Raw genomic sequence first — 25,624 nt, 5'->3', positions numbered from 1 at the left:
ACAGACACAGGCAGCTGTACTGCTGACCTGCAGGCAAAGGCCCGCTCTGAACACACCAAGTTGTGTGGCATAAAGGCAGGCCTCTAATTCCCCTTGATGAGTATTACCATCTACACCCACACCCTGGCTTCACCAGTACCCTCTGGCAAGGCTTCAGAGAGATCAAAGACTGGAAATGTACAAGGAGCCCGGATCAATGAGGAGAGGCCTCTAGGTAGAAGGAGCTCCAAGAAGCCTGAGACTCCCTCCCTCACTGGAGCTGTGGTGGAGGATCCAGACCGCCCCAGGCACCACTACTGTGATTACATCTCTGCTTCTCACCTCTCTCCTCCCCCAGTGCTGCAGGTGTTGCTGAGAATCCCAGCTGTGGGAGCTGGGAACGATGATTTAGTGAACACTCCTTATTTTGCAGATTATGAGACTCCCTTGGCACAGCTGCTTGTCTTCATTCCTCCCCACCTGCTCTGCCAACAATCTACGCTGGGTCATTAGAAAGCTAACTGATAAATACATAATAGTGTGCTAATGAAGGCAGAGGCTGCTGCTGAAACTGGTCATGAATTCATGTGTTTTCTCCTTCTAGGTCATTTACATTTCATAACAGAAACTTTTTACAGTCCTTGATGACAACAAAAATAATAGACCAACACAATAGAAAACCAGGGAAGAATGAATGCCCCCAGGTGGAGAGCTTAGGTATGGAAGAGCTGCCTGTACTAGGGAGTGAATGCTTCTCAACTTTCACCTCCCAATCCAGGCTATGTTCCCTTGACCTCTAAATCCAGCTGACCCTGGGCTCAAATCCTTTGCTAGAGACCAGACATACACATGTTGAAAGAGGCATGTGAGGGGTCACAGAGAAGAATGCAAAAAGACACCAGAGACTGGAAGGTGACAGTGACCCTCTATCTTCCTAATACTGGGGTTTGAATGATTTTCTAAGTAACTTGAGGAAAGTAGTATCTGTGTGCATCAGAGATTGACATCCGTTGATCAGGGTCAAAAGACCTGGCCTCTGTTTTACAAAACTGGAAGCAGTAGGTCCTAGCCCTCAAGGAAGGAAGGTATCATGTGTTCCTGGTCAATGTGTTCAGCACAGGTCCTGCCAAAGGAACAGAGGGAGGGAGCCAGTTCACACTCAACCTACTGTGTCCTCAGAGAGCCACAGCTAGTCAACAAGAGCTCAGAGAAAAGAGCACCGACTTTTATGATCTGACCAAAGGAGTGGATATTGACAAAGGACGCGAAAGTACACCGAGTTTCGGGCCTCTTGCCTCCCTGGAGTGTGCCAAAGACTGAGTTAACATCTCAGGAAACAATAAGCGCCCATGTGAGACCATGCTAACCAACACACAGGCACACATACATGGGGGTGGCGAGGGCAGCCTTCTCATCCTTCCAAGTCCTTGGCAGGCTGACCCTTCTCAGCATCTCTACTTAGCACTGTACCAGAGCCCCACAGTGCATTAAGGCAGGAAACAAAATAAAGGGATTCAGAGCCAGCTGCTCCCTAGGTGGCTGCTCACTGTATTGACCCAAGGCAACTGCAACACTTATAGAACTCCAACTACCCAACAGGAAATATGAGTCTTCCCTTCTGTAAAGGAGGGTTATATCAGTGGAGGGGTTCTCTCTGGTGAACATGTGTACCAGGAAGAAGGCTGCTCTCAAACAGCCCATACCCATACAGTCTCTTTCTGCTTCCTAGGCAACTTTAATACACCATCCATCTCCTCCCCAAACTTTCTAGGTCAAGTCTGTTCCTCTCTATAGGGCAGGATCATGTATAAGCCTCAGTGTCTGGTCACTCCCTTGAGGGTCACAGTTTTGTAGGACTCCCCACAATGTATAACTATGTAATCTAAATAATGCTTTTCCTGTTAATCTGTCTCCTGTCAAGTCAATTCTTTCATCAGCCACAGAACCTGTAAAGATAGAGAGGAAGCATGCTTTCATGTCCCACAAAAGAAAGGGATAATGTTTGGGATGAAGGAAGGATGCAAAGTATAGTTAGAGAGGACATGATTACAGAAATAGAAAATAAACCACAATCAGGATTAATAAATAAATATGGGGCCGGAGAGATGGCCCAGTTGTTAAGAGCTCTTGTCGCTCTCCCATAAGACCTGGGTTCTGTTCCTTGCACCCACATAGTGGCTCACAATCATTCAGAACTCCAGTTCCAGAGGATCAGTGCTTTCTTCTGACCTCAAGCACCAAACAAACAGGTAGTGGACATACATATATATACAGGCACAACACTCATACACATAAAATAAACAAATCTAGAGAATGTTTGGTTTTTTTGAGACAGGGTTTCTCTTTGTAGCCTTGGCTGTTCTGGAACTTGCTCTGTAGACCAGACTGGCCTCAAACTCAAAGATCCACCTGCCTCTGCCTCCTGAGTACTGGAATTAAAGGCATGTGCCACCACCGATTGGCAATTTAAAAAATAAAAATAAATGCATTAAAGCCACAAGCTATACAATAACAAAAACTTAAAATGAAAAGTATAATTACCATTCATAATAGGATCAAAACCATAAATATCTGGAAATAAACCTAGAGAAGCAACGTACCCAATCTCTCTGCTGAGAAGTGCAGAACGTCTCTCTCAGAGGGATTGGAAGCCTAACTGAGTGAAACCACCTAACGGGACCACTCTGTGGGTAGAAAGCATAGTTTATTAGGGGATCAAATTACCAGGTTGCCTCAGAGGGCAGAGATCAGTAACTGGAGGGAAAAGCAGTGTCAGAAGGTGGGGTACAGGTCAGAACAGCCTGAGGGCTAGCGTGGGAACTCTGAACTGGGGAAGGCAGTTTGGATGGATCAGGAACTAAATGCCCTTTGCCAGAGGTAGCTGACTGTTAGGGACGGGTAAGGAAAGTAAGAGCCTTCCGGACAAATGGAAACCACTTCACAAGATCTGTGAGGGTCTTTGAAATAAAAGGGTTTGTTGACCTGCTCCTTCCAGATGCTAGCCCAGAGAAGGGCCAGTTCCTGGACAAACTTCTGAAAACTACCAGTAGTCAGGCTAGGCAGCAATTGGGGAAACGTCTACCAACTTTGAACTGAAAGCATTATTACAACAAAACTTTGGAAAAGGAAGGCATAAACTCTTGGCCACAGTATGAGGGCAGCACGCTGTGAGGAAGGAAAGCTTTGAGATGAGGTGTGATCACTACTTCTGCACTGGCTGGGGTCAACAGTATGTCAAGTTTATACATAAACTTAGTCCAGTGACCTTGACTGGGGTATCCCTTAAGTCAAGATTTCAACAGTGCTTTCTTTGGTTTATAGCTGCAGCTGCTGACGGACTTCCCATCCTCCAGCCTTTGTGACTGAACTGGGAATGCCTCAGATTGTTTCCTTATCAAACACTGATAGGACAGTAGTGCACGTGAGGCTTCGGATGTTAAGCTATACATGCTATTCCTAGAATAACCATTAAAAATACATACAAAGGGGCTGGAGAGGTGGCTCAGTGCTTAAGAGCACTGGCTGCTCTTCCAGAGGACCCACATGGCAGCTAACAACTGTCTGTAGCTCCAAGACCTGACACCCTCACTCATACATGCAGGCAAAACCACTAATGGAAGTAAAAGAAAAAAATTAAAAAGAAAAAGAAATAGCTTAAAAATACATACAAAGAAATAAATCGGAAAATTAAGATGAATACTACAAAATTATCACATGATCAATAATAAGGCAAGAAAAGAGAAACTGAGAAACAAAGAACGAAGAGGATAAATGTAAAAGAAACAATAGACTAGATATAACCTAACTCCACATATACCAATAATCAAATGTAAATGACATAAGCAGGGATCACAGCTCCTCTTTAGAGGGCCAGACTGTAAATACTCTGGGTTTTGTTGGGCACATGGTCTCCATTGCAATTATGTTCACCTCTGCTTCTGTAGCTGAAAGCAACCAAAGTAACACATAAGAAAACAAACATGCCTGTCTTTTCTAAAGACTTATTTAATTTTATTTTATGAATATATGTATTTTGCCTGCAGTATTTAAGTGTACTATGCACATGAGGTGCCCTTGGATCAAGAATAGGGTGTCAGATCCCCTGGAACTGGAGTTACAAACAATTGTTACTGCCATGTGGATGCTGGGAATCAAACCCAGGTCCTCTGGAAGAACATCAAGTACTCTTAAACCCTGAGCCATCTCTCCAGGCCCAACATGACTGTCTTTTGATAAAACTGTATTTATAAGATGGGCAACTGCCAGCCGGGCAGTGGTAGTGCATGCCTTTAATCCCAGAACTCAGGAGGCAGAGCCAGGTGGATCTCTGTGAGTTCGAGGCCAGCCTGGTCTACAGCGCAAGATTCAGGACAGGCACCTAAACTACACAGAGAAACCCTGTCTCATAAAACAAAACAAACAAACAAACAAACAATCCCCCCCAAAAAAAGATGGGCAACTGGCCAGGCATAGTTTGATAACCCTTGACATAAACTTACCAAAGTAAATAAAAATACTTAATGACAAATTATACGCTATCTACAAAACAACTACTCACAAGCACATACACATAACCCACCTTAAATATTAGATAGGTGGGCGGTGGTGGCGCACGCCTTTAATCCCAGCACTCAGGAGGCAGAGCCAGGCAGATCTCTGTGAGTTCGAGGCCAGCCTGGTCTACAGAGTGAGTTCCAGGACAGGCACCAAAACTACACAAAGAAACCCTGTCTTGAAAAACAAAACAAAACAAAACAAATTAGATAGGCAGTTTGAAATTAAAAGGATAGAAAGATACATCACACAAACACTAACCAAGAAATATTCAAATAACTACAAGTAATTGTTTGTGTATAAAATGTCCCCCCACAGACCCCAGATTTTGTTAAATTTATTTTATTTTTAAGTATGTGTATTGTGTATCTACATGTAGGTATGTGCTTATGAGTGCAGTTCTCCTGGAGGCCAGAGATATCACACCCCCTGAAGCAGGACTTACAGGTGGTTGTGAGCCACCCTATATGGATGATGGGAACAGAATCCAGGTCTTTTGTAAGAGCAGTACCTTGAGACTCAGTACACTGGCACTCAAATTCTGAATGCTTGGTCCCTAGCTGGTCATAGAACCAGGGGGTGGGACCTAGCTGCACAAAATAGGTCAGGAAGGGCATGTTTTAGAATATACACCTGGTCCCTAGTCCCTTCTGTCCACTATGAGACGAGGAGTCTCTGCGACATCCTCCTGCCTCATCACAAGCCCAGAACCAACAGTGTGGAAGATGAAAACCGTGACCCCCAAACAAACAAGTCCCTGTAGATGGTTCTCTCAGGTGTGCAGTCATGGCTGAGGAAGCTGACTAACACTCTGTGTTCACATCCAAGCAGATTCTGGACAAGAAAGATTACCTGGGCTAAAAAACAGCATTCCTATTGAAAGCTGTTCTCCAAAGTCCCTCTCATTTCCCAGTGTCTTGTGACTCACGGTGGCCATGACTTCCTTGGAACTCGAGTATCTTTTTAAGGATGTTTACACAATCCATACCATAGGAAACAGACATGGGCTTCTCTCCAGCAAAGAGTAGGTTTGTTTTCAATTCAGCTATGGAGTCCTTCGGCCCGTCATAAAAGTCTGTATGGGACCCTTGTCTCAGGAGTCCTCTCCTACAAAGAACTACTGCTTGGAGGTGTCATTCTGTCTCCTCTGAATAGGACTCAAGGAACTGGTACAAATACTGACACCATAGCTGATCTGTGCTGATGAAATCCTGACTTTTTCCAGACTGCTGGTGTCTTTTCCAGACCCCATGAGACTGTGGGATGATCAATGGAAGGTCCACACAGGAAGAACCCCACACCTTCACCATTCACACAAGCGAAAAAGGCGTCACTACGCTGAGTCCCCGAACACACATGCCCTAAGAGCATTAAAGTGTCTGAGAACGGAAAGGAGAGTGGAGAGTTCAACATCCTTCTCTGAATGTCAGTAAAGACACTGACCTCAAAACTGCCAGCCACCTAATCTGACATCTGTATAGTTCTTTCTTCCCAGGGAACATTACCTAGGACAGACCATTGAAAAGAAGCCACACCGCATTTCAAAAGAACCGATGTCTAGGAAATATGATAAGAGAGAGGTAACTGGAAAATCTGCAAACTTAAAGTTTAAACTGTCAGGAGACCCGTCTTAGAGGATCCCCGTGTGGGTTGTACCCGTCCCGTGTGTGGGTTTCATTTCCCCAAACCACACAAGGACTGCAGGCACAGGCAAGGAATCACACTGAGAAAGAGGGATACTGAGAAAGAGGGGTCTCTGTGGCACAGGCCTGCCTGCTAAGGTAGACTGCTTTACCAGAGGCTTGTCCAATCCCCCAGCTTTCCCTTTTCAGTCCAAAACAAAACAAGCTAAGAAATTCAAAAGAGAGAGGAGGTAGGAGGGAAGGAGAGAAGAAGGAGGAAGGAGGGAGGGAGGGAGGGAGGGAGGGAGGGAAGGAGGGAGGCAGGGAGGGAGGGAGGGAGGGAGAGTATGTCACATCTTTGAAGGTTGTATCTACATCTGGATCCAGTCTAACTGTCTCTGGGGGTTTTTTCCTCTTAAAATTATTTTTTTATGTGTGGTGTGTGTGTGTGTGTGTGTGTGTGTGAGAGAGAGAGAGAGAGAGAGAGAGAGAGAGAGAGAGAGAGAGAGAGAGAGAGAGAGAGAGAGAGGTCAGAGAACAACTTGTGGCAGTCAGTTCTCTCTTCCCACCATGTGGGTTCTGGGGCTCAAACCCAAGTCATCATATTTAGTGGCAAGTGCCTTTCTTCACTGAACAATCAGGTGGGCTCTACTTTCTGTTTTCTGATCCACTGTCATGGGAACAGCCGCTCCCACCACATACGCCCGCCCACGTTCACAGACTGAGCCACTGTGCCACGCCATCCCTGCTACAGTGGACTAGAACCCTCTGAAGCAGTGAGTCAAGAGAAACCTTTCTTTCCTTAAGCTGCCCTGTTGTCATGACACAAATACAAATCAGATAAGGCGTAAGACAAGAAAGAACCTCATGTATCAATAACTCTCATGAACACAATGCAAAGCACACACTGAATACAATAATATAAAGAATTACACATTAAGTGGTATTTATTCCATAGTAATATTTGAAAACCAATAAGTATCTGAACAAAGACTCTATCAATTGGTTCAAAAGAGACACTTGACAAGGTTTAACATATGATTCTTAGTGGGAACTAGCAAGGAACCAAACTCAATAAACACACCACTCTTCAGTGTGTTGGAAGCTTGGTCCTCTGTGTTCTTATTTTGACAAGTAGGATCTTTATTTAAGTGGGAGGTCCTTAGATGAACTGAGGCCAAAGCCTCCAAAGGGGTTTTGAGTAAGATGACTTCTTACTCTGACGTGATTTTAATCAGGTTATCATCATCTCAGGCCAAACCAATAGGGCCTCCTGGTCATGAATGTTCAGTCTCCAAAAGTGAGTTTAAAAACAAAAATACCTTTTCTTTATAAAGTTAGCCTACCTCAAGTATTTCCTTATAGTAATAAAAAACAGACTAGTAAAAAAAATCAGACTAACACACACAGTTACAAAGGCCTGTAACTAACATACTAAATGTGAAGACTGGAGGTTTTACTCTCCATAAGACCAGGAACAAGGAGAGACATCTAAGTCACCCCTCCTAGTCAACATCACAATGTTCTATCATGAAATAAGGCACTAAAAGTTAATATAAGTTATAGAGATTGGAAAGAAGGAAATAAAACTTATCCCCATTCACAAACATTGTAATTGTCCATATGGAAAGTCCCTCGATTCCAAAAAACCCTTCCAGAATAAACAAATCAGTCAATCAAGTTTGGAATATATAAAGTCAACACTCATAAACAAATCACATCTCTTTAAAATAGCAAATAACACACTTAGGAACTAAAATTAAGAAAAAAGAGAATATTGTTTTAAAAGAGCACAAATCTAACTAAGCAGTTATTGGAACTATAGGAGGAATACTTCTAAATGTTGAGTGAAGAAATAAAAGGCAACCTAAATAAATATACAGGTACATTATATTCACAGATTGACAGACTCAATGTAGTTAAGGCATCAATTCCTGGACTAAGAGTGTAGGTCTGTGGGAGTATGGCTTAGACCAGTGGTTCTTAACCTGTGGATTGTGACTCCCATAGGATTGAACAACCCTTTTCCAGGGTCACCTAAGATCACTGGAAAATGCAGATAACATTATGATTCATAACAGTACCAAAATAACAGTTATGAAGCAGCAATGAAAATAATTTTATGGTTGGGGGTCATCATAACATGAGGGACTGTATTAAAGAGCTGCAGCATTAGGAAGGTTGTATTGCTATAATTAATGAGGCAATTCCACGTAGTTTATCTGGTAACTAAAAGAGGTTTATTTCAGGGGTAACTTACAACCAATAAGGGATTGATTACAGTATCCGGGAGAGAAGAGGTACAGTCCAGTGTAGTTCTCTGGGGAACTCTTACTTGGTCTGCAAATCCAGCCTCCAGGACCATGAGGAGCTAAGAGAGCAAACACGTACGCATCTAGGGTTTTAAGGGGTCCCTCTTTTTTTTGTTTGTTTGTTTGTTGTTTTTCGAGACAGGGTTTCTCTGTGTAGCTTTGTGCCTTTCCTGGATCTCGCTCTGTAGACCAGGCTGGCCTCGAACTCACAGAGATCCACCTGCCTCTGCCTCCCAAGTGCTGGGATAAAAGGCGTGTGCCACCACCGGCCAAGGGGGTCCCTCTTCGCCACACCCCAGGGGCAGGTCATAGGCAGGTGTGGCAGTTACTTGCTGCCACACTAGGGGCAGTGTTCAAGGTCAAAGCTGGAACAGCTACCCACTACAAGGTCGAGAACCACTGGTTTAGAGGAAAGATACCCTGGGTTCAATCTCTAGGACACACCCACCAAGGAAAAAGATGTCAGTTCCCATACAAATGATCCACAAAATAAGAATTTTTTAAAGATAAGCTTCCATTTTCTATGAAAAGTCAAAGGAAGTAGAATATAGAAATAACTGAGAAATGACAAAATTGGAGTACTCTAGGAATCACTTGAAAGTCATGGTCTTGAGACAATGTGGTACTGGAAAGCGGACAGATATACAGGTTAATGAAAAAATCCCCAAAGATGAATCCCTACAAAACGAAGCCAGTGGACTTTTCATAAAGACAGGAAGCCAATTCAACGGAAGGATGATTTTCATTAACTAAGTATGACTTGTATCCCAAATACCCAAAGAACTCTCAAAATTCAGCAGAAAATCAAACCAGTGTATTAATTTGGTTTCTGTTGCTGTGATAAAAACCAAAACCAATCTGAGCAAGGACAGTGCTTATTTCATCTTGCACTTAGCAGCCCATCATGAAGGGAGTCAGGGTAGGAACTCAAGGCAGGAATCTGGAACTGAAGCGGAGACCACGGAGGAACACTGCTTACTGGCTTGCTCTCCAGGCTCACATTCAGTTTGCTTTCTCATACCTCCCAGGACCACCTGCCCAGGGTGGCATCACTGGCCCAGCCCATCTCAGTGAGCTGGGCCCTTCCACATCAATTAGTAATCAAGAAAACTTGCCTACAGGCCAATCTGATGGAGGCACTGTTCTCAACTGTGGTTCCCTCTTCTCAGATGACCCAATTTGTGTTAAGTTGACAAAGAAAGAAAGGAAGGAAGAAAGGAAGGAAGGAAAGAAGGAAGGAAGGAAGGAAGGAAAGAGAAGAAGTGAAAAGGAAGAAAAAAAACACTTATCTAGCACAGTCAGTTCTTTGGCAGGGTTGGGGACATAGTGACGGAACCCGGAGCTCGGCTTGCACTTTATTACTGGACTATCCCCAAAGCTCTTGATCTGACCTTCAAAAATAATGTTAAAATAGCATTGGGCAGACCCTTCACAAGTGAGAATGAACACATGATGAATAGGGATGTGACATAGCACTCAACGCCACTTGCCTTTAAGAAAATGTTCCTCAAAGTCATGAGATACCAGGCTGGAGAGATGGCTCAGCCGTTAAGAACACTGGCTGCTCTTCTAGAGGTCCTGAGCCCAATTCCCAGCAACCACATGGTGGCTCACTACCATCTATAGTGGGATCTGATGTCCTCTTCCGGCATAAAGTGTACATGCAGATAGAGCAATACAATAAATAAATAAATCTTCTAAAAAATGACTAAAAGCCATGAGATTTCAGTATGAGTCATTAACATGGTTACAAATAGTGGGGACAGTGCTAGTGAGGACACAGAGTGTGTTACAGCTCTGCTGGGGGGTAGGTTCCCCAACGCAACTGTTACAGTTCTGAAGAGAAAGGTATCCTTGCAGGGGAGCCAGGGACTACCACAAAGTCACACACACAACAAACCTCACACGAGAGCTCCATTGGGGGGGAATAAACTGAGGAGGTGGCAGCAGAGAACGGAGCAAGAAGACAGGGATTATACAGGGTTTCTTTGCGGGGAGGGTGGAACTTTCCAGGGTGGAGATTTCCAGGGTGGGGATTGGTGGAATTTTGAGTCCTGAGCTTGGGGTGAGCCCAGGGATTGGTGGGATTTCAAGTTCAGGGACTGGTGAGTTTTCAAATCCCGAACTTCCGGGGCTTTTTACTCTGTAGGGTGGAGCCTGGCCACCTGCATCTGGGGGTGGGGCTTGCATGGAGTCCTGGGAATTCTCACATTTGGCTGACAAGAACACACAATGGCCCTCAGGGAACCACTTGGAAGATTTCTGTAGAGTTAAATATCCTCTCCTAGGGATTAAAAGAAATGAAAGTTGCATGTAGTGGACTTTGCCTGTAGTCTCAGTACTGAGGAGGCTGTGGCAGGAGGATGACTATGAGTTTGAGATCAGTAAATTCAAGGCCAGTCTAGGCTAAATAATAAGATCCTCTCTCAAAAATAAGAAAATGAAGCAAACAAAAGCATCCCTTTAAACGAGAACTATGTCTGACAACTCTCCTAATTATCCTAAGTGAGACTGTAATTGTGACGCATCCCTGCAACTCCAAGCACTCAGGAGGCTGAAGCAGGAGGGTTTTGAGTTCAATGCCAGCATAGGCTAAATACCAAGAGACTGGCAGAGAGAAGGGGGGCCAGGTAAACAACTCAAATTTCCTTCTAAAGTGAATAAAGTTATAATCATACTATGGAATATTACTGAGCAACGAAAAGGAAAGGACTACTGAAACATGGAACAGTTTAGACAGACCTCACAGGTACGAAAGAAGCCAGATGCAAAGCACCCACTGTCTGGTACTTTTTAAGGTGATTTTCCGGGAAAAGGCAAAACCAAAGCAACAAGGGACACACTGGTGATTTTCAAGGGTTACAGGTGGGCATGACATGTCTACAAGGCAGTGGCACTCAGGAGTTTGGGGAGTGAAGGACTGTTGTGGATTCTGATCGGGTGACGGCCACACTGTTTAGTGTATGTGTGAAATTACATAGAACGGTGTGTTTCTTTTTGTTTTTGTTTTGAGACAGGAGTTCTCTGTGTAGCCCTGATTGCTCTGGAACTTACTATGTAAACCAGGCTGGCCTTGAACTCACAGAGATCCACCTGCCTCTGTGTCCCAAGTGCTGGGACTAAAGCTGTGCACCACCACCTGACTGTGCATTTCTTAAAGGCAGTGTGATTATACAGTTTTAGAAATAAAGTTATCATGAAGTGGAGAGGCATGGGTTGAGAATGGTTCCGTAGGTGAAGTGCTTACCCTGCAAGCGTGAGAATCCGAATTCGGATCCCCAGGATCCACGTAAGATGTGGGCACAGTGATGCATAAAGACTGGGATGCAAATCTCCAACACCACATAAAAAGCCAACCTAAAACCCTGGCACTATGGGGATTTGAGACAAGGGGGTCATTAGGGCTCCTGCATGCCAGCCCAGCTCCAGACACTTATCTCAAGGGAATATGGAGGGAGTAACAGCCCTGAAACAAGACAACAGCCTCCTCTGGCCTCCAGGAACACACACACACACACACACACACACCACACACATACATACACACTGTATCACACACACATACACACACATACATACATACTGTATCACACACACATACACCACACACACACCACACACACACACCACTCATACACCATACATACACATACTACACCACACATACACACACACACACACACACACACACACACCATATATACACACACTACACCACACACACATTCCCAGTAGTAAGTTTTTAAATCTGTGTATTTTCATCAAGACTACATGAAAGTTCACAGTAACTTTATTCTTAACAGCCCCAAACTGAACATAATCTAAAATCCACCAATGGTAAAATGAATTAACTGCAGTATATTCACATAATGGATCCCGTCAGCAATAAACAATCTATAAACTAGTGGTATATTCAAACATGGTTGAATGTTAACAGTACATTGAGTAACAGAGAGCAAACAGAATAAAGCACATGGCTTGATTACAATTACATGAAGTTGAAGGATGGACAAATAGCAAGTCCGAATCGTGGTTGCGTGTGGATGATGGTACTGGCTGCAAAGGGCCAAAGGGGAACCTGGAATGTTTTAAGGGTCCAGATCTTGGCCTAGGGGCTACTTCCTTTTCTACTCCTGTGCAGACCTTTCCACAGCTGTCTTCTTAAGATCTGTGCAGTTTATTGTGGGTAATTTGTGTATTTTAAGGAATGAATAAGGAGGGAGTAAAACAGAAAGAGAATGAAGAGAGGGAAAGGCTCAAAAGGGAAGGGCTCAAGCAATGCCCTGCATCATTCTATTGAGTTGATGTCATCAAACATATCCGGAAAATTATACTTGCTCATAATTTCAAATATATTAGAATTTCACGTTGTCAATATTATACTCTTCCTTTGTTCTTTAGATGTATGAGTGGGTTTTGTTGCGGGTACATTCATGCACCACGGTGCCTGCGGAGATCAGGAGGCATAGGGGACCTCCCCCCCAGCCCCCCATGAACCCTGGAACTGGAGTTAGGAATGGCTGTGAGCAAAGTGGGTGCTGGGAACCGGCATTTGCCCTTAACCGCTGGGCCATTTCTCCAGCCCAACATCCTGTTCCTAAATATTTTAAAGCTTCCCTTATAAAGACATGCTTAAATGTTCTATAGATAACGGAGAGGACGGGAGGACGGAGGGGGGCAGCGGCTGAGTGCGCACGGTCTGAGAGGCAGTTGCCTGCATGACGTCACAGACTGGTAGAGGATGCCCAAGCCCAGGTGTGCGGTGTGCAGGGAGCCGGGGCCGCTGTCCTCCGCCACCCTCTAGAGCTCAGGCCTCCTGGAGAGGCCTGGATCACCGTGCGGGACCGCTCCAGGGTGGAGAAGGGCTCGTCCTTCCTCAGACCCGGGCCGGGGCGCGTCCCCACCGGAAGTGCGGCTACCACCCAGGCCAAAAAGCGGCCTGGATGACGCAAGGCTGCGGCGGCCTTCTCTCTGAAGAGAGAAGCGAAGAGTCCCGCCAAACCCGAGCCCAGCTGTGTCGTGCTTGTTACTCACTTACAAACCCCAAACCGTCAGGGTTTGGAACCGCTCCCAGGTCCACGTCAGGCGGAAGCAGGTGTGCAGTGGGCGGGGCGGCGGCGGCGGCGGGCCCTCACCTGCGCGCGCAACCCCGCCCGGTGCGGGCGCAGCCCGGCCCGCGCGCTCCGGTCAGTATTTATACGGCGCTATTTTGGTCGCGTGCTCTGATTGGCCAGCCGGGCGTGGCGCCACGCCCCCTTGCGCCTAGAGGTGGAGGCCAGCTTCGCCGGACGTGAGCTTCCGGCTGCCGGGTCGGGCTGGCCGTGCGGCTCCGCTGTACCTTTCTGGAATGTGGGGCGGCCTCCAGCTACCGAGCGGTCTCTTGGTGCACGTGTTGCCCTGAGAAAATCTGTGTGTTCCCGGGGCCTGGCCCGAGCCAGACTCGCCCTTCTGGGAGCGAGCTGCCAGATGGCAGGGACGGGAGACAAAACTTACCCAGACATGAACCCAGAGCTACCTTAAATCGTCGGCCTGCGGTTTTCTGCCATCCTAACTTGGCCCTTTGCTAAGGCAGGCGTCTAGTCTCCCCTGGCCTCGACATCAGGCAGCTGCGAGTCTTTCCATTTCCCTGGCCTGACATGGCGCCTCGCTTAGACATCGCAAAGTGCTCTCGTTTCCACTTCATTCTCACGCAGTGCTCAGAGCAACCAGGGACTTCCTGGTGGTGTTCTGATTCAGACCTGTCCATCAATAGGCAGCATTCCTTCGCTGAGTATCAAGACATGTGAATATCTTTCCAGGACAGACAGGTTTCAAACGTTGATGAGTTATGGACAAAGCGAAGCACCCATGTGATTCACCAAATATCCTTAGGATATTTTTAAAAGCTGGCAAGATGGCTCAAAGGGTAAAAGCACTTGATGCTCAACCACGAGGACCTAGGTGAACCCCCAAACTCCACGTTTCTGTTACCTGTGTCTGTATCCCAGAGCTCTGAAGACAAGACAGAAGAACCCTGGAAAGCTCCAGAATAAACTATCCTGGCATAGGCACCTTAGAACAATGAAGAAACCCTGTCTCAAACAAGGAGGAAGTAAAGACCTACCCAGGAGGTTATACTCTGATCCCCACGTGAGCACCTCCATTCACATAAATGCACACAAGGTTTTTTTTGTTTTTGTTTTTAAGATTAAAGAGGCTATCGAGTAGCCTCCACTATACTGGATGGGAACTTCGCTTTAAAGACATTGTGTTAAGGAGTTTTTCTTCCTCAAAATAAGGACTACCGCACTGGGGAATAGAGCAGATTAGGTCCTTGGGGATCTCCTGAACACAGAACCTTGAAGATCATTGCATTAGAATGCAGAGGGGAAATGTTGAAGAACAATTCAGGATTTAGAACTGATGAGTATGAAAGACTCCCCGAAGGCAGTCTTCCCTCAGGAGAGACCCTCGCCCAAGGAGCACACCGAGACCACGAATCAGATGCAAACAGCAAGAGGCTTTATTCCGGAACACGGGTACCCGGGGCGACACAGTCTCTCAAGAAGCTCAAGTGACTGGCGCGCGCACGGGCTGGAACAGAGGGTTTTTATAGGGTCGGGCACGGGTACAGAAACAAGAAGCCTGGTTACCGGGTTCTGATTGGGTGATGCAAATGAAGCCAGCTCTGATTGGATGAGGCCAGGTTCAAACCCAGGTCAGCTCGTGGTTTCTCCCCGAGCTTCTGTCTAGGGTACAGGGGGTTTTCCCGACCTTTTTCTGACCTTTTAGTTCCTCGCTCTGGGGCTAGGTGGCTGACTGAACTCCTCGGTACCTCTCAGGCCTTTTTTCCAAAAGCAACTGAGCTAAGCTATGTTAGGCAGGGAGGCTGGGTGTCTTTCAAGTATACAACATCTCTAAAAATTACAATTCTTGGGCCTGGAGAGATGGCTCAGTGATTAAGAGCACTTGCTGCTCTTCCAGAGGACCTGGGCTAGATTCACAGTACCCACACGGTGCCACACAACCATCTATAACTCCAGTTCTAGGGGCTCTTATTCCTCTTCTGGCTTCCAAGGGCACTGCACACATATGGTATGTAGACATACATGCTGGCAAAACATCCATCCACATAAAATAAAACAAAAACACCACTCTCTATGTACTTGCAAAGTGCCAAGAATTATGAATGTTTAATGGCCATTTCACTTCACTCATAATATAAATATTATTGTGTCCCTTTCCCAGTTATAAATTTCATGTTGATATGGTGCTGTGCCAAGGCCTTTTGACTCAACGTACCTTCAACTACTAAGATGTGATTTTCTTTCCTGGTTGTTGTTGTTTAGTTGTTTGGTTGGGTTTTTTTTTTTTTTTTGAGACAGGATCTCAGTACTAAGTAGTTCTGGCTGTCCTGGAACTCAGTATGTAGACAGGCTGACCTTGAATTCACAGAGATCCACCTGCTTCTGCCTCCCAGGTGCTGGGTTCAAAGGCTTGTGCTACCACACCTGGATGTTGTCTTACTTTTTATGTCATTGCTTGGATTACAAATATCTAGTTGCAGGCTAGAGAGTTGGCTCAGCTGGTAAGAGTACTTACTGCTCTTGGAGATGAATAAGATTCAGGTGCCAGCACTCACAATGGGCAGCTCACATTAGTCTCAATGTAACTTCGGGTCCAAGGGCTACAGTTGCCCTCATCTGGCCTCTTTGGATACCTGCATTCGATGGCCCACGTACATAAGCATAAAATAAAAAACATTTTTAATCTTTTAAAAACAAAACAGGTATCTAGTTTGCTATATGAGTTTAAAGTTTGATCTGTGTTTTAAAGACATTGCACCTCTTGAAATATTCTTTTCAAGTATTTATTTTCATTTTATGAGTATGAGTACTTTGCTTGCATGTGTGTATTTGTACCACATGCGTGCCTGATACCCTCAGAGGCCAGAAGAGAGCATCAGATCCCCTGGAAATAGAGCTACAGATGGTTGTGAGCTGCTGTCTAAGTGCTGGGAACTGAACCTGGGTCCTCTGAAATGGGAGTAGGTGCTCTTAACCACTGAGCCATCTTCTCTCCAGCCCATCCTCTCTGTCCAATAAATAAATAAAAGCATCTTTAGTTCTGTTTGTTTGCTTGCTTGCTTTTTGTGAGACAGAGTTTCTCTGTGTAGCCCTGGCTGTCCTGGAACTCACTCTGTAGCTCAGGCTGGCCTCAAACTCAAAGATCCTCCTGCCTCTGCCTCCCGAGTGCTGTGATTAAAGGTGCATGTCACCACCACTTGGCCATCCTAATTTCTTAGAGTAGCTGGTGTCTGGATTTGGTAAAGTAAATCCAGACCCAAACTACAAGGTCACCTTCAGTGACCACCTATTTTCTACTAAGTGACAAACTATTTCCTGGCCTTTCCTGGCTTCAGCCACTATAGAGGTTACAGACCTCCCTATACTCTGTTCAGAACAGCACTGTGGAAATCAGAGATTGAAGCCACGGGGTCTTCCTTTTCTCCTGACATTGTTCTCTGCTCTCTTGTCTTATTTACCTGGAAACTAAGTCCAAGGCAGGTACAGTAGGCATTGAGATCAAGAAGACATCTGTCCTGCTGCTGCTATAAGAGAGGGAAATTGACTGACAGACCATATTAAATCTGCAGACAGAGTTTTAAAAAGATCTTGATCTTCTGTGTTCGCAGCTTTGGAGACGGAGTTGTTTGCAGAGTGACCTCAGATCTGCTCAGGATTAGGAACTAGGAAGCAAACGGGTCACGAGAATGACTTTTAAAAATTCTTCTGTGCTTTCCTGCTGCTGCCTGACAGAGGCTCCGAGTTCTGACTACAACAGAGAAAGCGAAGGTGGGAGCTGCCTGGAGCAAGGCCTGTGTTGAACCCCAACCTCCTTTCTGCCTGATTTTGTGTGGCTTTCCAAACCTGAATTTCCATTTCCTTATCTGTCACTTACTTTACTGAAAAGATTGACTGAGACCGTTGATGCTCCTAAATTAGGGAATGACAGGAGTCGGCACTCGAAACTGTGAGCCCTCCTTCCTGCCCCTTGCCCTGGATGATGAAACACATCCGAGTCGCGATGACTGTATCTTTGCCGCTCCTTTGGCAGAGATGCAGTCATTGACTGTGCTGGTTTCAAAGCCAGGCAGCAGTTTGCAGTAAGGCCTGGTTACCATCATCCGTTAATTCAAATGTCCTCACCGAAACTTCAACACATATCAGCCTAACTTCCAGGACCACAGCAACTCTTACAAAAGAAAGCATTTAATTAGGCATGGCTTACAGTTTCAGAGGTTCAGTCCATTATCATCATGGTGGGAAGCATGCTGGCACGCAGGCAGACATGGTGCTGGAGAAGGAGCTGAGAGTTCTACATCTGGGTCCACAGGCAGCAGGAAATGATAGTGATACTGGACCTGGCTTGGACTTTTGAGACCTGAAAGCCCACCTCCTGTAACACACTTCCTCCAACAAGGCCACACCTCCTAATCCTTCTCAAGTAGTGCCACTCCCTGATGACTAATCATTCAAATCTATGGGGACCTATGGGGGCCATTTTTATTCAAACTACCACAACAATTATTCTTTTATTTGTGCCTGTTTATGTGTGTGGGCTATGATGTGTGTTTAGAGATCTAAGAACAACTTTTGGGAATTGGTACTCTTCTTCTACCATGTGGATCCCAGGGATAGAACTCAGATGGGGAGCAAGTGCCTTCACCTGCGGAGCAGTCTCACACACCACATTTGTCATTCTTTTTTTTTTTTTCAAGACAGGGTTTCTCTGTGTAGCTTTGGAGCCTGTCCTGGATCTCACTCTGTAGACCAGGCTGGCCTCGAACTCAGAAATCTGCCTGGCTCTGCCTCCCGAGTGCTGGGATTAAAGACGTGTGCCACCACCATTTGCCATTCTTTTATAGAACTTTATGAAAACATTTTAGCCAGAGAGCCTGGTTGACGAGCAGTCATCAGGAAAATAAAGGCCACCTTTATGGTAATACTGTGTTTTCTTTCTTTTCTGTGGTTCCAACCTTACAACGCTTCATGAATATGACTCAGCCAGGCAAGAGTAAGTACATACAAAAGAAATAAACAATTTACTAAGAACAAAACACAAAATAACAGAACAGGAAGCAGATTTTAACAAAAAGTAAAGATGTTCTGTTTAGTATAAATATAAATACACACATACACACTTTAGAGGATGTTTTCCCCCTTCAAAGCTATTGAAATTTCTTGTCAATTGATTTTGCATAAGAGACATAAAAGATTATTTTCAACGCTGCTAATCAAAGGGAAACTTAAGTCTTTCAAGTACCAAATTGTAAAGCATGCAGTGTATATGCGTGGGCATGATGAACACTGGGTGGTAGTGAAGTTACTAGCAAACTTTATGAACTTGAGATCAAGCTTGTGGTGGTTTGAAAGAAAAAGGCCCCCAAAGGGAGTGGCACTATTAGGAGGTGTGGCCTTGTTGGAGTAGGTGTAGTCTTAGAGGAAGTGTGTCACTGTGGAGGCATATATGCTCAAGCCACACCCAGAGTGACAGACCACTTCCTGTTGCCTGCCTATCATGATGTAGGACTCTCAGCTCCAGCACCATGTCTTGGCTGCACGCCACCTTGTTGCACTATGGTGATAGTGGACTAGACCTGTGAAAATGTAAGCCACCCCAATTAAATGTTTTTCTTTTATAAGAGTTGCCGTGGTCATAGTGTCTCTTCACAGCAACAGAAACCCTAAAACAAAGCTAACCCTTAGTTCCTCCCTATTTATACTCCTTTCAGACTGTGCCTTGTCCTAAGTGACTCCATTTCATAAGAGCAGTTGGCTCTGTTGTGAGTATAGATGCAGAGGCAGAATGACTCTGCATCTTGCTTGTGTAAATTAATAGTCACTGTCTGTCCAGTGCAAACCATGAGGAACAAACTGATAAGATATTTACACAAATAAAAAGAGCACCAGCTATGCATTTACCAGATTAAATCAAGAACACATGGGTACATCAAAACCATATCAGGGAAAAAAAACTGGCCAGTGAGTTTATTGAGCAAATCATGCCAGTTAGCATGCAACCCCCTCAGCTAGACCTTATAAAAGGAAGCAGAGCTAATACTGGTTACGTTAGCACCCACAAGATATCATCAGACCATATGGTGCACAGGTCATTGGATCAACAAGGGACAAACTTCCTGATTGTGGGACTTCAGCTGAGCTGACCCCCTCCCCTGCCTGACTTAAGACTACTTGAATTGTGGTTGGTGTAGATCCAGTAAGCCTGGAGCCAGCTCGGTTACTGAGTCTTATGTTACTCAACTAACCAACTGCAGTGACCCTCAGCTCTCAGTTTCTGTCTTCAGGAAGCCCTTTGAACCCCTCAACAATGTTTTGTTTTTACAGTCCCACTTTGTGGCTCTGGCTAGTCTGGAACTCACTATGTAGACCAGGTTAGCCTTAAAATTATACGATTCTTCTACCTGATTAAAGATGTGTGCCACCATGCCTGTCCACCCCCAAACAGTTTTAATTAACCATTTTCAGCCGTTTTGTGACCTATATACTATTGTGTGGAGTATGTGTGATCTCAGAGTGAATATTAGTAATTAGGATTAGAATAAAAGAATCCATTATTGCCAATGGCCATAAATACTAAGTGAAATCAGGAGTACTTGGTGAGTTAAAAGTCAACAAAACTGATATACCTTTTGAATTTTTTGTTGTTCTGACATTGTGGAAAGACAAACATGCTCATTTATATTTCTGACATTGCTCAGTCAGGACATGTGGTGATGTATTATGTCCCCAATATATTGTGCACCCTAATAAAGTTTATCTGAGGATCAGAGGAAAAAGCCAGCCACTATAATAAACAGAGGCCAGACAATGGTAGCACATGCCTTTAATCCTATCACTTAGGAAGCAGAGATCTGTCTGAATCTCTGTGAGTTCAAAGCCACACTGTGAGCAGAGCCAGGCATGGTGGTACACACCTTTAACCATAAAGGTCTGGAGGTCTATACAGACAGACAGGAAGTAACAGAGCTGGGCAGGAAGAGGAAGTGATGTAGCTGGGTAGAGAGAGGAAATGAGATGGCGGAACAGAAAGGCATATAGGCGTGGGTATACAGAAAGTAGGTCTCTTTGGAAGCTGAGGTGTCGGTGAGGTGAGGTTGGTTGTGGCTTGTCCTATTTCTCTGATCTCTCAGTTTTTCACCCCAATATCTGGCTCCGGGTTTTTATTAATAAGACTGTTTATCAATTTGTCTTATAAGGGCACAAGCCAGTATCCATTGGATCTGGGCTTTACTAAGGCACACACATCTGGGAAGGTCGGGGTGGGGGGGTGTCTGGGAGGGTGTTTGTTTACAGGGAGGATTAAAGGTGGCCAGAATAGCCGGGCGGTGGTGGCTCACGCCTTTAATCCCAGCACTCGGGAGGCAGAGCCAGGTGGATCTCTGAGTTCGAGGCCAGCCTAAGCTACCAAGTGAGTTCCAGGAAAGGCGCAAAGCTACACAGAGAAACCCTGTCTCGAAAAACCAAAAAAAAAAAAAAAAAAAGTGGCCAGAATAAAGAGGTCCGAGGGAAGGCAGGGCTTTGCCTTGTCCATCTTTGCTCCCTGCTGGTCAGTGCATCTATTCTGTTGCTGCATCCTTCACTGCCATAGGAGCCCAGTTTCTTAGGTCTTATAATGTGGGCTAAAGATCAGGGACTTTAGTGCCAGATTGTGACAGAGGTATCCATAGACTGAGCAGCTACTAGAGTCTCGGCCTCTCGACATATAGATTGGATTATCTATTATAATATAATCCAATCTAATAAATCCCCCTCCATGTAGTATATATATACTCATTCTACAAATTCTATCCTTCTAGAGAACCCTGACTAATACAATATCTAAATATGTTTTAAGTGAACTGAAAAGAAACATACAAAATACTAAGTGGTTTGAATGTAAGTGGAATAATTGTTTCCTGACTTAACCATGTGACTTACACAACATATATTTAATACCTACATGCTTATTTGGAACATTTGATGTCATCAGGTGAGCAGCCAATTCACCAGAAAGAAATGAGACAGGCTCACACCTTTTAGACTACATTAACATAACTTCGAGTTTTAGCAATCTTACACAAAATTTGTTATTTTAGTGATGAGAAATTAGCATCCACCACATAATAACTGACAAATTAGTAGCTACAAAAAAATAGTGATGCAAACAGAACATGAAATAAAAGATGCCCGATGCCAGCGGGTCTGAATGGAATAGTCTTGATTTTCCTTATAACTCGTGTCCTTGTGCGCGGTGATTTGGGGTGTGGTTGATTCAGGTTATTTCGTTCTTGTCATTGCTCCAACCAAGCGCTGCTGTTGAAAGCCTGCCCTTTCTCTAACGCTTCCCTGTTGCCCCAAAGAAACATCTTTTGTTGACAAAACGGAGAAGTCAAATAGTGGTGAAAGCTTGCTTGGTTTTCTCCTAAGGAAAAGGACACAGCTTTCACCTTAGAGCTCAATCTACGTTATTTTTTTTCAAGTTTCATGCGTTTGTGTATGTGTATGTGTGTACAACTTTCGGGAGTCATTTCTCTCTTTCTACCGTGAGGGTCCCTGGGGTTGAATTCAGGTTGTCAGGCTTGATAACAATGCCCTCGCCTGTTGGGTCATCTTGTCAACCTCCAATCTACATTTTAAGTAGACTCCTTAGAAGCATTCATCCATCCTATAAAGAATTCTTGATCTTTTTCTACATCCCAGGTACATACAAACAATTGTGCCTTGTGGCTCATGCTACAGAAGGGCAGGGATTGCAGTCTAGTGGGGATGAGAGAGACAAATAAACAAAGCACACACGGGAAGAATTCAAGTCTATGTACAAAGTTGAAAGGATGGAGGAGGCAATGGAGATGATCGGCAACACCATGCACAAGGCCTTAGATCCTGGAGTATCTGTGATGAAGCAATCAAACAAAAATCGCTTCAGGCCTATACTAAAAGGAGTTTTACCTCATCCTGAAGGCAATGTGTTATCAGAAAGGCCACTTCCTGGAGACAGCTGACTGGCTTTCATGGTGGAGGACCGGATGTGGTATGCAGGTCTCCAGGGCAGTACTATTGTCCCTAATACCTTCCCTTTGGTATTTCTGTTTCTTTGGTTTTCCATAATGTACTTTGCTCTCTACCTTAGGACTAGAACTTGAGGTAACTCTGTGGGACTTGAGGGTACTCATTCGGTGAAAAATCATTGTTCCTGAAGAGAAGAGCAAGCAAATGCACCAGCAGCACCGGGGATAATTATCACATTAAATACATTCAGCTCCAATACATGACATGCAGACTTGGCCTTCTGTCTAAGAACTGCAAGTTGGGAAAGATGAGGCTCTCTGTCGCCACCTCTCCAAGAGCTTCACTGAAGGCTCTAGCTGCAGAGGTGATACTACAGAATACCACAGTCACTGAGGGGGCGCACTAACACTATTGATTATACAAAGATAGGGTTCCTTTTAAAAAGATACATCTATGCCATATCTACATTCCCTAAGAACAACTCTCTGTGAAGAATATATGATACATAATCCATCAGAATAAAATTCAGAAGTGCTCTCAAACACTCACTATGCCTGACCTGGGGAAACCCAATGGCTCCTTTAAAGGAGGGAGTCTTTGTTTGTTTGTTTTTGTTTTTCAAGACAGAGTTTCTCTGTGTAGCCCTGTCTGTCCTTGAACTCACTCTGTAGACCAGGTTGGCCTCGAACTCACAGAGATCGGTCTGCCTTTGCCTCCCGAGTGCTGTGATTAAAGGTGTTCGGCACCACCACCAGGCAAAGGAGGGAGTTTTAATGGAGGAATTGTCCAGATCAGATCAGTCTGTGCACATGCCTAGAGGGAATTATCTTAATTGTTCATTGATAGGGAGGGCCCAGCCCATAGTGGGCAGCATCATTCCCTGGGCAAGTAATCCTAGGTTGTATAAGAAAGCTAGCTAAACATGAAATGTATCAGCGAGCAGTGTTTCCCCCATGTTTCAGCTTCAAGTTCTGCCCTGACTTCCCTTAATGACGGCCTGTGACCGGGAGTTGTAAGGTGAAATAAAGCCTTTCTTCTTCTAAGGTCTTTTGGTCATGGTGTTTTTAATCACAGCAATTTAGATGAAACTGAAACAATCAGTAAAAGTACAAGATAAACTTAGAATCTCTTGTAGAGCTAGAACATCAGGGAGCTCCCAAAGTGTGATGAAGATAAATCAGGAGGACCCAGAAGCCAACTTGAAAAATGTGCTTTCATTAGTCAAATCTGGAATGGTTCAAACAGTAAAATACACCATGGCAACTGGAGAGATGGTTCAGTGGGCAAGAACACTTGATATTCTTGCAGAGGACCCAGGTTCTGTTCCCAGCACCCACTTGTCTACCCACAACCATCTGTAATGCTACTTCCAGGGGCTCTAATGCCATCTTCTAGCCTCTACAGGCACTGTATAAAACATACATACAGGCAAACACTCATAGACATAAAGTGGAAATAAATAAATATTTATATATGTAGCAACAAAAAATTAGAAATCCATTGAATAAACTTGAAATCTATGATTTCACAGTAAGAAGATAGACAGATGATAGATAGATAGATAGATAGATAGATAGATAGATAGATAGATAGAAGCTCAACTTTATAATAGCATGCCAATCAACGTAGAAAAACTATAGGATTAGAAAAATTCAAAAAAAAAAAAAAAAGAAAAAGAATCAAGCCGGGCGGTGGTGGCGCATGCCTTTAATCCCAGCACTCGGGAGGCAGAGGCAGGCGGATCTTTGTGAGTTCAAGACCAGCCTGGTCTACAGAGCGAGATCCAGGAAAGGCGCAAAGCTACACAGAGAAACCCTGTCTCAAAAAAAACCAAAAAAAAAGAAAAAGAAAAAGAAAAATCACCATTTAGTGCTCACTTTGGCAGCACATATACTAAAATTGGAACAATACAGAGAAAATTAGCATGGTCCATGTGAAATTGACATGCAAATTCATGAAGCATTCCTTATTTGGAATGTCTTCTTGGGCTGCGTCTACACAGAGTTGATACCCTTCAGCGCTCTTTGCATAAATAAATCTGAACCAGGACCTGTCAAGAAAAAGACATAGCATTAATAACAGGACAGACGGAATCATGTTCCATCTGAGAAGCTGCAATCACAACCTAAACCGTTTCTGTGATGTTTCTACCCAAACACTTACTTACAATGAGGAGACATCAGACAAGCCCAAACCGAGGAAAGGTCTACCATATCACTATTCTATAACCCTCAAAGATGTTCGGAGACACAAGAGGAGACTGAGGGATGTGGCAAGCTGGATTCTGTGGAATGTCAGGGGTCTGATGATTCTGTTAACCAGTTAGACCCATTGGTTTGGGGGTCATGTTTCACAGGCAGAGAACACGCAAGTCAAGAATAAAACCCTGGAGAAGAGCTGTGGACTTCACACTGGAGTCTGGAGTCACGTGGGCGAGTGTAGCAAGATGACGGATTAGTGTTTCTCTTATCTGTACATTGGGAAGCATCACCTATGACCCCCAATAGATGACACATTTGGGTGTGTGTGTGTGTGTGTTTGTGTGTGTGCCACTGAGCTAAGCTAAGCGTTACATAACCTCCCTCCAGAGAGTCCCTGGTCTCCTCTGATCTTTCCTGATCACACTCCCTTTCAGGTCCCTCCCAGGTTCCTACTGCTGGAGCCACCCTGGCTCACAAAGGCCACTGTCCTGTTAGTTTCTTGATGCTCACAGGACACGGTTCTGGTTCCTGAGTGGTACAGAGACACACTCCTCAGCCAGCTCCATGGTACCTCTTTTCTTCACTTCACTTTTACCTCCTAACCCCACTCCACTCCGGCCAAGCCGGACTACGCCGCTCCCCAGAGGCCTTCCTTCCTCTTCTCTCTCCTCTCTCTCTTCCATGATGTCCTTTCCTCTTGTCTCTCTCTGGAGAGAAAAGCTCAAGTCACTTTCTTGCTGTGGTCCTCCTCACTTCTCACAGACACCCTGTCCCCTTGGGCATGCTCTGGGAGCACAGAACCCCGGCCATTCCCACTCTCCCTTTCAACACCCTTCATTTCTGGAATGTGACCCCTAGCAGTCATTTCACAGGGATCAGAAGGCAGTCAGAGGCAGGGCTCACAT

General features: G+C 44.8%; 1 long non-coding RNA gene and 1 other non-coding gene across 2 annotated transcripts in view; one reads left to right on the top strand and one right to left on the bottom strand.

The window, feature by feature from the left end:
- LOC131918635 (uncharacterized) overlaps positions 1–13,594 on the bottom strand; it is a 37,670-nt gene extending 24,076 nt beyond the window's left edge. Inside the window, exon 1 of the long non-coding RNA XR_009381034.1 lies at positions 13,502–13,594. This is a non-coding gene — a long non-coding RNA (uncharacterized LOC131918635). The remainder of the gene's footprint in view (positions 1–13,501) is intronic.
- Positions 13,595–24,387: 10,793 nt separating this feature from the next.
- LOC131918920 (U6 spliceosomal RNA) lies at positions 24,388–24,492 on the top strand. The gene has a single exon (XR_009381139.1). It is a non-coding gene; the product is annotated as a U6 spliceosomal RNA (small nuclear RNA).
- Positions 24,493–25,624: the final 1,132 nt, after the last annotated feature.

Source organism: Peromyscus eremicus, chromosome 8b (assembly GCF_949786415.1).
Source record: "Peromyscus eremicus chromosome 8b, PerEre_H2_v1, whole genome shotgun sequence".
Classification (NCBI taxonomy): Eukaryota; Metazoa; Chordata; class Mammalia; order Rodentia; family Cricetidae; genus Peromyscus; species Peromyscus eremicus.
The sequence above is the reverse complement of the archived record's forward strand: the minus strand, read 5'-3'. Positions and strand labels throughout refer to the sequence as shown.